The sequence below is a fragment of the Myotis yumanensis genome, unplaced genomic scaffold (genome assembly GCF_028538775.1).
Source record: "Myotis yumanensis isolate MYYU_CA2020_CCGP unplaced genomic scaffold, mMyoYum1.0.hap1 SCAF_1, whole genome shotgun sequence".
Classification (NCBI taxonomy): Eukaryota; Metazoa; Chordata; class Mammalia; order Chiroptera; family Vespertilionidae; genus Myotis; species Myotis yumanensis.
This window is the reverse complement of record NW_027223752.1, coordinates 20,459,335-20,475,132: the sequence shown is the minus strand read 5'-3', so window position 1 is coordinate 20,475,132 and position 15,798 is coordinate 20,459,335. Positions and strand designations below refer to the sequence as shown.

At 39.1% G+C, this 15,798-nt stretch overlaps 1 pseudogene; it reads right to left on the bottom strand.

Annotated features, from left to right (window-relative positions):
• Positions 1–807: 807 nt before the first annotated feature.
• LOC139008942 (protein FAM200C-like) lies at positions 808–7,230 on the bottom strand (annotated as a pseudogene).
• Between the last annotated feature and the right edge of the window lie 8,568 nt (positions 7,231–15,798).

Genomic DNA, 15,798 nt, shown 5'->3' with positions numbered 1-15,798 from the left:
TCATCATTGATGTTTCTATCTCTCTCTCCCTGTCTCTTCCTCTCAGAAATCATTATATATATATATAGATATATATATCTATATCTATATATATATAGATATAGATATATATATCTATATATATATAGATATAGATATATATTAAAAAAGAAAAAGAAATAGGCCAATAATACCACTGACCATACCTGGCTATAGAGCACAAAGAGTTCCCACATTTTCTATTGTATCTCAGGACATTTCTTCTTTTAGACCCTTGACTATTCTTTCTCATCCTTTCATCAGTGGATTATCTTAGGGCTCAGTCCTTGAAACCCTTGTCTGTACACTCTTTTTTAAGTTTTCTCATTTAGTTTCCTAGGCCTCCAATAATATATTTTCTGTAAGAGCAGGGATTTTTGTTTTGTTTTGTTTGTGTTTTACTGATATAGCCCTGTGTATATACTAGAGCAGTGGTTCTCAACTTTCCTAATGCCGTGACCCTTCAATACAGTTCCTCATGTTGTGGTGACCCCCAACCATAAAATTACTTTTGTTGCTACTTAATAACTATAATTTTGCTACTGTTATGAATTGTAATGTAAATATCTGATATGCAGGATGTATTTTCATTGTTACAAATTGAACATAATTAAAGCATAGTGATTAATCACAAAACAATATGTAATTATATATTGTGAAATATTTATTTCTAATTACAAATAAATGAAATTTTGTCTTGAAGCAGGGTGTAGCATGGGTAACAGCCTTAATATAACAACAGTAAACTACATTGCTACATTTTGCGACAGTATGCGTAAAAAGCCAACGTCAGTGTGAAGGTTGAGATTGCTTCTTTCTCACCAGATCAGAAATTCTCAGGGCAGTCTTTGCAAGAGCACAACGAAGATCATCTTCCACAACAAGTCTACTTCTGTATTTAGACTTGATAACCAACAAGCTGGAAAACCCTGTTTCACAAAGATATGTTGTTGGAAATGGAAGAAGAAGGCACAACACAGTTTCAGACAGAACAGGATATGATTGCAAACACTTGATCCAGAATTTTGTAACTGGCATTGTAGAGAAATCAGTTCTCGCTGCATCGTTGTTAATAAGTTCAATGAACTCCTCTTGTGCTGTCTCAGGAACATCTTCAACTTTGACTGTGAATGGGCTTCTGGCAAGTGCAAATGGGGTGTCAGGTAGATTTGGAAAGTACGATGAAATTTTGTCTGCAAGCATGTGCAAGTGTTATTTCACAGAAATTATCATCATAATCCTTTTGTCTGGTTCAATGTCATGTTCCTCAACGAAAGCAGATAAGGTAGGCAACATGTAAATTTTATTTTCATCCAATTTTTTTTTTTGCCAAAGCTGAAGTTTCATTTGGAATGATCGGATCTTTTCAGACAAATCGAGGCATGTTGCATTTGGTCCTTGCAGTGATAAATTTAACTCATTCAAGATGGCAAAGATGTCAACCAAGTAAGCTATTTTCTGTAGTTCACGTTTATCGCCAAAAAGTGCTTCCAACTGTGGTCTTGCTTTCTGATTAAAAAACGTTTTGAGTTCATCACGAAGCTCAAAAACACGTTTTACAATTTTTCCTCTAGACAACCATCTCACTTCAGTGTGAAAAAGCAGAGCATTGTTCAGTGCATCCAACTCATTGCACAGTTGCGAAAACATTTGACTATTTAAAGTGCTCGCCTTTACAAAATTGACACAACTTATGACCCTTTTCATTACTTCTTGTAACTCTTGTGGCAGCGTCTTCCTTGCTAATATTTGCCGATGAAGCATACAGTGAGTTCCGATGACCTTTGGTGACTCATTCAGTACCAAACGTTGAAATCCAGATCGACATCCTAGCATAGCTGGAGCACCATCTGTGCAAACACCACAAACCTTTTCCCAAGAGATCTTATGCTCTTTCAGAGATGAACCAACTGTGTCAAATACATCACGTGCAGTAGTTGTCATTTCAAGAGGTTTGCAAAAAAGAAACTCATCTTTAAAGTCGCCATCATTAATGTACCTCAGGTAAACCAGTAACTGTGAACAGTTTGCAACGTCTGTAGATTCATCAAGCTGGATACTAAATATTGGAAGTAGAGCAGATTTAATTTCCTGGATTACCTGATCAAGAATATCAGCAGACATGTCATCTATTCTTCTGTGGACAGTGTCCTTAGAGAAGGAAATTGTACTCAATTCCGTAACAAATTCATCTTGGATCATAACTCGAACAATGTCTTTGGCCGCTGGCAACAGTAAATCCTCAGCAATGGTGTGAGGTTTCATAGCTCTGGCGATTCTGAGTGCCACCAAATATGAAGCTTCAACGGCTGCTACGTTTTGTTTGTGGTACTTGCCACCAGTGTCAAGTCTGGCTTTCTTGAGTCCATCAGCTTTTCTTCTAAAATAGTTGGTATCCTTGCCGGCAAAGCTCGGATGCTTGCTATCAAAATGGCGTTTTAGTTTGTTCGGCTTCATAGATTCGGCTGACAGAACTTCACAACAAATAACACATTGCGGTTTCTCAATTCCTGCTGTAATTATTGAGGTAAAACCATACTGTAAAAAGTCCTCACTATATTTTCCTTTCTTAACATTCTTTTCTACACGATTCATTGTCATGGGATGGTTTGTTAATGAAAATAATATATAACAATAGCTTTAATAATACAAAAGATGATACATGGCATAGTTCAGTCAATATAGTTCATTAAAGTTTCCTATGATTTACCATTCTCTGTGTTGTTGTTTTTTTTACATACCTGTTACTATCACAAGGGGGCAGTATTCACATCAAGCACAGCTGAATATAAAAAGACTGATCAGTATCCAGATTAAGTTCCCATGGTACAGATTTTTTTTTTTTTTTGCAGTAGTTGATGATTTTACAGAACATGATTTTACATTTACCCAGTAATTATAATTCATGAAGTGTCGTTTTACCTCCAATACTGCTGCTTTCAACACAGTAGCTGCTTTTAACAGAGTAGCTGCTTTCACCACAGCATCTGCTTTCTACACAGTAGCTGCTCTCTACACATGTGTGACTGGTCCGCATAAGTACATTATGGCGCCAACCCTGTCACATACACCTGTATTTGTACGGGATGTATGTGATGGGGTTGGCACGATGATGTCATCACGCCGGGTACTTGTATGTGTGCGTATCTGCATGTGGGCGGACCCGCCTGGAGACAGATAGAGGAGTGGTGTCTCAGTTCCTAAGACCATCGAAAATATGTGTTTTCCAATGGTCTTAGGTGACCCCTGTGAAAGGGTCGTTCGACCCCCAATGGGGTCTCGACCCACAGGTTGAGAACTGCTGTATTAGAGCTTGGAACTCTTTCTTTTTTTTTTTTTAATCTTCACCCAAGGATATTTTTTTCGTTGATTTTTAGAGAGAGTGAAATGGAGGAGGAGATATAAAGAGAGAGAGATATTGATTTGAGAGAAGCACACCCATTGGTTTCCTCCCAAATGGGCCATGACCAGGGCTAGGAATCGAGCCTGCAACTGAGGTACATGCCCTTGGCTGGAATTGAACCTGGGATCCTTCTAACCACTGAGTGAAACCAGCTAGGGTAGAATTCATTTTTTAATAAATGCATTTGTTTTTTAATTCATTTGTAAATGTCTGTGATGATTGCTCTGAAACTCTAGCCCTGACCTCTCCTTTGAACAATAGAAACATCATATATGCCACTGCCTCTTTCAGATTTCTACTCAGGTGTCTTTTAAGAATTACAAGTTAACCTTTTGAAAACTAAACTCCAAATCTTCCCTGACTAAATTCTCTACAAATAAGTAAATGGCAAATTCATATTTCCACTTAGTAATAGCTAAAACTTTGAAGTCATCTTTGATATCTCTTTCTCTCACAACCAATATATATATATAAATTCATGTATATTGAATATTTACAGTATATATATGAATTTCTAAATTATAAAGAAAAAATTAGAACAGCATTACATAGGAGTCAGTGATGGACTGGGAATGGAGATAAATATTTATGGAATGATGGAAATGTGATATATATGTTTATATGTATGCATATATATGATATATTGCATAGATTTGCATGTTGTAATTGTATGAAACTATATCACACTATAAGTACGATTTTGCCATTTTCTGCAATTCGCTTTAAGTTTCTTTAGATGAGCAGAAGTGCAGTAGTCCCCCCTTATTCCCAGAGCCCCAGTGGAATCCTGAGACCATATACTAAACCTTATATATCCTAAGAGTCTTCAGCTTTCTGTCCTGTCCTACAAATGTTGGGTTTGCCACTGTCACATAAGTCAATGCTTTGAAATCTCTTTGCTCCTATTGTTTCTATTCTCTGGAGAACCCTGACTGATGGAAGGTCTCAGTGAAGAGCTCATTCTCGAAGTTCTAGCTTTTTTCTACCACCTCCTTCGATCAGAAGCTGCTCTAGGTCAGAGCTGCAGACTGTATTAAGCAGAAAACTCTTTTCCAGCCTTTCCTCCAAATTTTGTCTTTAGGTCTAAAGAGAAGTACTTTCCTTCCCCTTCAATACATTAGAGGAGTGGAAATCCTGGTCCCCACTCATATTGTTGTTATTTCTAGTCCTGCTCACAATTTTGAGTCTTCATCCTCAAGTTATTTATCTTGATTTTGAGGCTGGATCTATCTTCTTTCCAGCAGTTTTATAGTTTACTACTCTTTGTAATAGGTTCTGTGCATCAAAATATGCTTAATTGTCATCCCGGTTCATTCTTTATCCACAGTTACATGTCTATACATTTAGGAAAAATTATTATTTTACATTTTCAGATATATAACTCTAAATTTCCCACTAAGTAGGCTCTTCAGGTTTTCTTTCTATTATAAATGTTTACAATGAAATAAGAGTTTGAGGTGAATGTTTACAGTGGTGAGTCATTTCAAGGATGAATTTTAGAAAACGGTTGACCAATAAGAGCTGATAAACTATGTACTCTCTTCTCTCTGTTTTATTTCTAATGTCTTGTGTGCAGAGCATAAACGCACAGTCTGCTGATAATGGGAATGGAACATTTAATTGGGGCTATAAAATGATTTGAGACTCCTCAAGGTTAACTCTCTCTATAAGCCAGGGTTCTACGTTTAGAGAGAAGGAAATTGTAGATGTATCTATTGGGAAGGCAGTTAGGTCCTCTTGAACTTTTTATTATCAGTTTGTTTCAAAGCATTTCTTTTAAAATGTTACTGTGGGTAATGCTAAAGGATGAAAGAAATACACATTGAGGCTGACACAGGAATAAAACCCTCTGCAGAATACTTAGAGGAGGAATAGAGCACATAGATTTGTTCCTAAGTTGAGAGAAACCACAGACTGCTAAACAAATGAGCACAAAGCCTGTGTACAGCATGAGGATGGAGGTTGTCAGTTTTGCCTGTCTCAACATGATTTTCAGAAATATCATCTGTGAGCGAGGTTAGGCTGTGGTCACCACAGAGAGAAAACTGAGATGTGAATTTGTCGGTCCTGCCTCACCAGTGTTTGGCACTGGGACAAAAACTCAATTCTTGGCACTTAGTTTTCACTGAAACCTCAAAACAATCTATTTCTAAGGCACATGGAACAGTCTTTTCCCAGAATCAGTCACATGAGTAACCCAGAAAAGGCCTGGCTGGATGGTATCAGAGTGTAAAAACTGGGATCACCTTTGAGAAACAGCCATGATTGATGATCTCTGGAACTGTCTGCTTGCTGCTTAGATTTCTTAAAAAGGTTAAGAATTCAGATATTTCTAATTTTATAATCATTTGTACAAACCGCATCTTTTCTAATATACTTGCTGTCCTCAAGTTTTCATGTGTGGGGCTCTTCAAGTTTACTCATTTTTAATATTGTATACCCTAACAACAGTAATGTTTATAAAATGATCTATATTGAAATATGAGGCTTATTAAAGGTATAATCTCTATGCTATTTTCAATTAAATGCATTAAAATATGGGGATAACTTGTGTCTCCTAAGAGAGTTAATGTAGCCGAAGTGGGATTTGTAAATTCTCCCGCCCTTAGGATTAATGATATATTATACCATGATATATCTTTGATATATCTCATGACACATTTTTTATAATATTCCTCTCACCCTGAATAATCTGATATATTATTTTTGCAGTAGCATTTTATTATCCTATTTTATTGAAATCACACAAAACTAAAGGGAGATACATACATTTACTTTAAATATGTTGTACCCGAGTGTGGAAAACATGCACAGCTCTTACAAAAGCCTGAGGTTCAACTTTTCAAGGTGACTCTAATCTACGTTTCCACAGAAAATGAGAATATATATCGTCATAATGGGTTTCTATGGTAACTCTTTTTCATGCTGAAAAGAAACTAATAAATGTCATCAGAAGATTGCCCTTCATGGGCTTTGGGCAAATAACTGTGTCTTTTTATTTATCAATTCTGAAAGTCCTTCAATATTTATTATTCTGATCTTTGCTCATTCATAGAAGCCAAAGGGTTTCAGGTTGTCTGAGTCCCTGTGTACCACGAGGCAACATGCAGCCAACTGAGCAAGTTAGATAAGTGGTCTAACTAGGAAAGAATAGGTCTGAATTAGTTATACTGTATTTCAGGGCATACTGGTGCTAGGAACCAAGATTTCTATTACAGATGAAGGCATGGAAAGAGGTTAGGTATGAATGCTGGAAATTCCGAGTAAAGAGAGAAGATCCTCTTAGTACCTATTGGCCTTTAATTTCCACAAAAATGTCTGTGTTATGTTTAATTACTATAATAAGTAACAATATTCACATTTAAAACATACATAAGGCACTTTCAGATTTTAATTATCCATGTTCCAAAACCAGGTGCCTACAAGGCAACAATCCAAAGGTCTCTTTTGCTCAAACATTGCCCTGCATTTACCAGCGCGACAGACATCCAATGCAAAATGGGAACAATGGGATTTCTCCTACCTCCTTGATGAGACTATTTGGAGATTAAGTAAGGGATCGAGTCAGATTATTCCACCAGCCAATACACTTCTTAGTCGCTACTGCTGAAATGCCTGGTGCTTTCAGGTAACCGGAGCAGTTTTCCATGTCTCCCCAGTCTGGGGACTTGCTTCCAGAGTGCACAGTAATACCTGTGATAGACCAGGGAAAAGGCAGCAAAGAAAAAGACCTGTAACATTCCAGACAAATTGCTTCTGGTGATGAAGTTGTCTCCAGTTGAAGAACCTGAAAGCCACTTTTGACACATTTAGACGTGATATAATGTCTCATTATATTGTGGAAGGCATCTCAAGGAGGTAGTAACAGAATCCTCTGTAAAAGAAATGGTCCCCACCACAATCCTTTTGTTAGCTTTTTAAAAATATAACTCTCAAGTGCTTTGAAACTGTTCTCACTCAGAGGTGAGGCTATGGCCCCTTCCCTTGCATCTGGATCAGAAGACATGTAGTGAGTCCTCTTAGGGTGAGCACTGAACGGTGGGATGTCACCAAAGCACTCACACTTGGAGCCCTGGTTCCCATGGAGGACATCTGACTATCCTATAGCCAATTTGTTGTGAAGAAGCCAACCCAGATGGAGATGTGACATCAAGCGGCTCCTGTCAGCTGCCCTGGCCTTCCGGCCCATCCATCCCAAGCCACAAGCAGGTGGACACAACAACCTTCATATTAGTTTATTGACCCCAACCTTTGTGTCTTCCCAGTAGAGGTCCAAGACATTGCAGAGAAGAGGAAAGCCATTCTCTCTGCCCTGTGTGTGAAGTCTTGACCTTCATATTCTGCTAGAATAATAAAAGAGTTGCTTTTAGTTTCAGTTCTAGGGTAATTTGCCTAGGAAAAAGTAAATGCTATTGAAATTTTTCTATGGAGGTGAAATAGTGAGATTTTCATTTGTCTTGATGCCTTAGTAGAATGAGACTTTGGAAGTGTGTGTGTATGGGGTTGGGACCTCTTGCATGCAAGAGAAATAAGTTGTGGTCAGAAGACTCATCTTATTCTTTTGGTTGTTGTGTATCTCAAAGTCACAGCAATTTGGGGTGTTTGTTTGTTTGTTTTTACCTCAGTCAGAGGCTGTTTATTTTTCTTAATTTCTGAAGTTCCTGATTGTTGGCAAGCTTTTTATTATTGTTACTTAACTGGCAATGTAAGGAACACATATTTACAGTATAGCTAACTCTGGGATCAAAGTATAGAAGTGATTATGGAGGATCCTCAAAATAATGTGATTAACTTTCTTTTCATTCTATTCTATTTTATTTTTTAATATTAATTTGGAAAAGCAATAGATTTTGTTGGTCCAGAATTGATATTATTTACTTCTCTGCTTAATTTTATAAAATAAACTCTCTGCAGATTTTTATTAAAGAGTATAAAGTTCACTTGTAGCTTAGACTTTTCTTAGAATTGCCTCCCAGGAAGAAATAAAATTGCAAACCAGAAATCATGAAGGCTCTAGAATTTGTAGAATTTTATAGTGCTTTAGCATCCAGTTTTTATTGTTATTATCCAGTGTTTATTCCCATAATTCTGATACAACCAATATGTATGATGTTTATATACTAAAATACTAAACATTGATTACTGAAGACTAATTATATAATCTTGGATATATAGCTAACGTTTGCAAAATTTTACTGGCTCACAAGGGCTTGAATATAATGTTTGACAGAGCATGAACTGTAATTTCCCCATCTTCTCTGATGTTCCTAGATCCAATGAAGTAGTGGCTTTAAAAAAATCAGTAATCACCTTGGAAAAACAACAATAGAAATCCTTGAAGATGAGAAAACTTTAGAAAATCAAAACAAAAACACTATAGGATCCATTAAAACCATAATAAAATATCTACCTCTTAAAATTAAATAGACACAGATGTTTTGAGAGTAAGTGGCATTAAACTCTTGGGAACAGCTGGGGGTGACCAGGGGTGATCAAGTTAGGGGTGATCAGGTTGGCAGAGAGAGAGGTGATTAGGGGTGATCAGGCTGGCAGGGGGGCCAGTTAGGGGCAATCAGGCAGGCAGGCAGGTGAGCAGTTAGGAGCCAGCAGTCCTGGATTGTGAGAGGGATGTCTGACTGTCAGTTTAGGCCCAATTGGGCCTAAACCAGCAGTCGGACATCTGCCAAGAGGTTGTGGATTGGAAAAGGTGCAGGCTGGGCTGAGGGGGACCCCCCCACCAATGCATGAATTTCATGCCCCGGGCCTCTAGTTTAATATATATTTATATGTGTGTATGTATACATGTACACACATATACTAAGTTCTATATAATTTTTTGGTTTAAATAAGTTCAATTGGAAATAGATTTTTTTTTTTAGAAAAACAAGGAAAGGTTTTACCCAGGCAAATACAATTTATAAAACATTTATTGCCCTCTGCTATAAATTCACAAAATTGTCTCCAAATATAAAATCATTTAAGACAAAGAAAAACAAAACAAAAACACTATAGGATCCATTAAAACCATAATAAAATATCTACCTCTTAAAATTAAACAGACACAGATGTTTTGAGAGTAAGTGGCATCAAACTCTCGGGAACAAATAACTCCTACCTTATAAAAGATGTTTAGAGCATAGAAAATAGGTGGGAAGCTCTCCAAGTCCTTCTGCAAGGCATATTTAAAGACAATTTTATTGCAGTGTTGGGACTTCCACAGAGACTATGAAGCTGAGAACAATAGCTGTCAACTATTACTGCAGAACATCCTATATAATAAAAGCGTAATATGCAAATCAACCGAACAGCAAAACAGCGGAACGACCATCCAGATGATCATCCAGGACCATGGTATGACACCCACTAGCACCAGGCCAGCCAAGGCAGGAGCAATGTGATTGGTCTGGGGCCCAGCCATCGCCCCATGATCACCCCACAGAGGGACGTCCAGGCCACCAACCTGCAGGCTGCAGTGGGTGGACAGGACCTCCCTCTGCTAGGGAAACCAGGTTCCGGGTGTTGGAGGGAAGCTAATGCAGGCAGCCAGGGGAAGGAACACCTACTCTTGCATGAATTTTGTGCATCGGGCCTCTAGTGGAGAGAAAATTTGAACACTCATAGGCATTTCAGCCCATCACTCAACCTAAAGCCTTAAAACTTCAGGTGAAGAGATTGTTCAAATGGGCTCCTTAGTCAGAATGCCTTTGCAGAGACTTGAGAGTATACTGGGCATGCCCACCCCTTTCCCAGCCGAGAAGAGCTTCAGATAAACATTCAGAAAAACAAGGAAAGCCTGATATGTGCAGACTGCAGGTTGGAGCACTCAGGAGACTGGAACCTGCTTCCAGAAATTAGTGGGACAAGGACTCGTGAGTTTTCTGTGGGTTAAATGAACCCAAAAATAAAAGCCGAGCTTTCCCCAGGCTGAAATGGATTCCTTTCAAGAGGGTAATCTGGAGGAGTAAGGTACTGACAAGAGGAAGAATATGTACAGGAAACCAGGGATTATCAGTTTACAAGAAGCAGCCAGAACAAGGGGTCTCCTGCATCAGTTGACATCACTGTGACATCCTGAATCCTGGGAATTGCCAACAGTCAACGAAAGCCTTGCAACAGAGAAAAAGCTGGAACTCCAACATCTATCACACAGACGGTCCCATAGCAGATGAAAATGAGCAAATGAGCCTCATAAGACCGGTTCCTTCCATCTACCCCTGGGCCTGGCCCAGGAAGGACTAAAAATAGAGGACAAGTGGAGGAAGGTGATAAGCCAGGAGAAGAGGGAGAGAAAAGGGCCACTTCTCTCTCTACCATGCCTTTGCATCAAACAATGAAGTGTAGCTTTGTTATGAGGCTGCACTAAACAAACAATAAGAGACCTTATGCTATTAAGAGTCAGCTATGGGCTCTGCACAATAATTACCCCTGAACCATTTTATAAATGCCATCCCTACTGAGTGGAGCTCCTCCATATACCAGTAACACTGTGAACCCTGCAGCCAGGCAATATTAGGATGGCAAATAAAACAAAACTGCAAGAATGTCCCCGAAATAAAACAAATCAAATGCTAAACACATTCTCATAGTAGCAAAGTAGGATTTATTCCTATTAATACAAAAATGTTTTAATAGCAGATATTATATATTTTATGCATATATGTATGCATTCCCTACATGCATATATATATTCTGCTTAGACATATAAGAATGTAATTCCCTATATTAATAAATCAAAGAAGAGAATATTATCCCAGTACCTGCCCAATAAGTCATAGCTAACATTAAGCAGTAAGATGAACTAAAGCCAAAATATCTTAGAAACTGTGAGATAAGGATGGTATTCTTAATAGGAAACATATTTGGTAATTAATATAAACTAAAATATTTTATGACTATAAGAAATAAGACAACTGAATTTACCACCATAACCATTCAGGGTAATATTGGAGTTTCCAGCCAATTGAATCAGATACAAAACTGATATGATTTTAAACACCAAAATAAATAAATATATAAAATAAAAAGACAAAACTATTTTTTATTTCAGATGATATAATTGTCTACCTAAGAAATCCAAGCAAATCAACAAAGAATCATCAAGAAGACTAAATAAAAATTAAACCATAAAAATTAATACTATTTCTTAACTGAAACTACCACTTAGAAAAGTAAAAGAAGAATAAACAAATAAATCCTTTTACCAGGTAACACGACAGTAAAGTACCTAGGAATAAATACAAACATGTTAAAAAAAAATTCAAACTTTTTAAAAATTCTTTATTGTTGAAAGTTTTGCATATGTCTCCTTTTCACACCATTGACCTCTCCCTGCCCACTCCCATCCCCCCAGCACATGCCCCCACCCTTTATTGCCTGTATCCATTGGTCATGCTCATATGCATGGCTTTTTAAAAAATTAAATCTTTATTGTTGAAAGTATTACTTTTTACAACTTAACTAAAGGAAATTTTAAAAAGAAATTAAATTAGAACTGTGGTCTTGAAGGGGAAGATGGAAAATAAAGGTATCACTTTGCTCTTATTAATCAATTCCAAAATATTATTCATAGAAATTGACAAAGTAATAAAAATGCTGATGATTTTGTTAATGCATTATACTAGCAAAGATGATTATGAGATTATGGTATTAACAAAGAGAGAGAGAGAGAGAGAGAGAGAGAGAGAGAGAGAGATCACCTTATCACATTCCCAAAATATTTGTTTTATAAATTTAGTCAATGTGGTAATGTACAGAAATAGACAAGGAAATTAATTGAGCAAAATACATAGTCCAGAAATAGACCTATATGTATAGGGATTTAGCAATGGTTACAGGGTATTTCAAACTGGTGAGGAAACAATAGATTATTCAATACACATTTCCAGGAAAGTTTGATACTCAATGAAAAGAAAACCTATATACTTAGCCCATTTACTCAAATTCTAGATGGAATAAAACCATAAAGAACAAAACTATAAATATATATTAAAATATGAGAAAATAGTAAAGACTCTTGGAGAAAAGGCATTTTTACAGAAAACACATAAAGTAAACATCAGAAATTAAAGGAGTCATAAATTCACCACATTGAATATTTTAAACTTTCATAAGACAAAAGACAACCAGAGTAAAGGTAGGCAGTATATGAGAAAAATATATTAAAAACATAAATACTCTAAAAAAATTACTCTTCAGAATATAGAATGGCATGCCCCAAATCAGGAAAATACAAGATAACGAATAGAAACAATGGATAATTTCTATGAATAGACACTTTGAAGGAAAAGATGTAAAAATAGCTGAGGACCTAAGGGGGGCTGGGGGGGGGGGGGGCGGGGGGAGACTACCTTTAGTAGCATCTAGGTAATTGCAAATCAAAAACAACAAAATACCAAATTAAAGTTGGAGAGTTTAGATAGGCCTGTATTTTTGCCTCTGCCAATAGGAGCAAACTTATTCCACAACTTGAGGTAGTTAGAGATTTGGCAGGATCTTTTAAAATAAATAATAGTATTAAGAATGCCAATGGCCTAAAAGCCAGCAATTCAATTTTCGGATTGCTATTTCCATATTTATATATAAGATACAGAAGATACAAAAGAACCTAAACTGCATCATGGATAGTAATAGTGAAAGTTTTAAAAAATACCCATGATTGTGAAATAGTCATGTGTGCAAGTTTTGTGGCACTTGGTCATAATTATTTTTGAATGAGTCAACTAACATAACAATACTTTTTTTTCTTCAATGATAGCAGTATCCTATCTAATAAAAGAGAAACATGGTAATTAGCCATACGACCGCTACCCTTCCCATTGGCTAATCAGCGAGATATGCAAATTAATCGCCAGCCAAGATGGCAGCTAATTTGCATATGCCAGCTCCAAGCCACGGACTGAGGCTTTAGGCCTGGGTAAGGGAGGAGCCAGCCAGCCATCCTTGAGCCGGCGATGGTTGATGGCGGTGATGGCGGGGGAACCGGGGTGGAGCCAGCCAGCGATCCTTGGTGACGGCAGCGGCGGGGAGCTGGGGGTGCCCCGGCCCAGGCCTAACGCCTCGGCCTGAGGCTTTAGCCTGGGCCGGGGAGGAGCAAGCCAGCAATTGTTGATGGCAGCAGAGGCAGGGAACCAGGGCGGAGCCAGCCAGCAATCGTAGATGGCAGTGGTGGCGGCAGGGAGCTGGGGGTGCCCTGGCCCAGGCCTAATGCCTAGGCCTGAGGCTTTAGGCCTGGGTCAGGGAGGAACCAGCCAGCGATCATTGATGGCGACAGCAGCGGGAACCGGGGCGGAGCCAGCCAGCGATCATTGAGCCAGCGATCCTTGGTGACGGCAGCGGCGGGGAGCTGGGGGTGCCCCGGCCCAGGCCTAATGCCTCGGCCAGAGGTTTTAGGCTTTCTCCGGGGAGGAGCCAGCCAGTGATCCTTGATGGTGGTGGCGGCCGGAACCGGGGCACAGCCAGCCAGAGATCCTTGATGGCCAAGGCGGCTGGGAGCTGGGGGTGCCCTGGCCCAGAGCTAATGACTCGCCAGAGAAATTAGGCCTGGGTAGGGGCCAAACCAGCAATTGGTGTGAACTACAGAAGAAACACCTTTTCTGACTGCTGATTGGTTAAGCTCCCTGTATGCCACTGGTAATATTCTTAGTAACGTGGGTAATAAGAGTCCAAAAAGTGATCTAGGGTTTTTTTTACCACACTCCTGGAGAAAAAAAGGAAGGTCTGCTGCTGGGGGGTTAAGAAATGTCATATCCTGTCCTAGCTGTTTTGGCTCAGTGGATAATGCCTCGGGCTGCCCAACGCAGATTCTGGGTTCAATTCTGACCAAGGGCATGTACCTAGGTTGCAGGTTCTTCCCTGGCTCCAGCCCAGGTCAGGGCTCATGCAGGAGGCAACCAATCAAAGTGTTCCTCTCACTTTGATGTTTCTCTCTGTCTTTCCCTTTCTCTTCCACATTCTCAAAAATCAATGGAAACATATCCCCAGGTGAGGATAAAGAAAGAAAGAAATGTCATATCCTATGAAAGACACTTCTTGAAAATGCCTAAAGAAAGTTGTCATTTTTTCATGGTAAAGGGACTGGAGTCCGTGTTGATGAAAACACCTTGGTGGCTGCAGTGACTGGCAGTGGCTGCAACAGTGCGGTGATGGGGCTGGTGCCTTCCCCTGATCAGCCCGGTCGACTCCCACAAAGGGAGGCCAGACTGTGGCTTAGGTCCGCTCCCCAAGGGGAACAGGGAGCAGGTAGTAGGACATCCCCTAGGGCTCCCAGTATGTGATAGGGGGCAAGCTGGGCTGAGGGAACCCCCTCCCCAGTGCACAAATTTTTGTGCACCGGGCCCCTAGTATATTGATAAAGAGATAGACGTGTGTGTATGTGTATATGGTAAATCTATGTATTTTACCACATTCCAACTATTTAAAATTTGCCTTAAATAAGACTTTTAGGACTGAAATAAAGTTTAAACTGCAGTGAGGAAATGAACCATCATCTTTCCCTGAGAGGTCAAGGCACTCCATCCCTCCGGCCCCTCACTAGCTCTACCTTGTGGAACAAAAGCAGTCCATACCCAACTTTGAGAGCCAGACACAATGGACAAAAATAATGGATAGCATATACTTGTGCACTTGAGGGGAAAAGGGTGCCACTATCACTGAAAATGGTGAGACAGCCATTAAGATATGGCATACAGTGCCGCATGGGCAGCATTGATGAATATTGTGCCCTTTCAGTCTTAACTTTGAGTAATTGATCAGCTCTTGTTATTTTCAAGAGCTGATCAATTTGATATCTAATAGCTTGGGGCTTTTGATGACTGTAGGACTTAGCATGGGCTTAAAATATGCCAAAAAAAAAAAGCCTAGATCAGTTACAATAAAGTCAGAAGTGAACCTACCCCCACCAAGCATAGGATTTCAGTAATTATCATGTAAATTGGACTGAACACGGCACTCAATAGAATTACATATTAATGTTAATATGATATACATATAAAGATACTGTTAGGTTTGATCAAATAATTGAATGGATACTCCCTCCCCTGGGAATTGACCTTTAGATCACTTCACAAGGGACATTCCCTTTCACTTAGACCATATTCCACTTGCTAAAACCACATTCCACTCGCTAAGACCATTATCTCTCCCCTTCTGGACCTTCCCAGCATCCGGACCACCCAGAGAATTCTCCACCCAGAAAAAGCCCACCTAGAGTCCTTTAAAACCTCTGACTCCCCGTCTTTGGATGCTGGCGCCATTTGTGGGCTCAACCCATCTGGTATCCAGATGACCTAATAAATTTATAATCCCTCACCACTTTGTCCTCCTGCACTCCTCCTTCGGCAACCCTAACAGATATATCCTGTCCATTCAATGAAAGATGA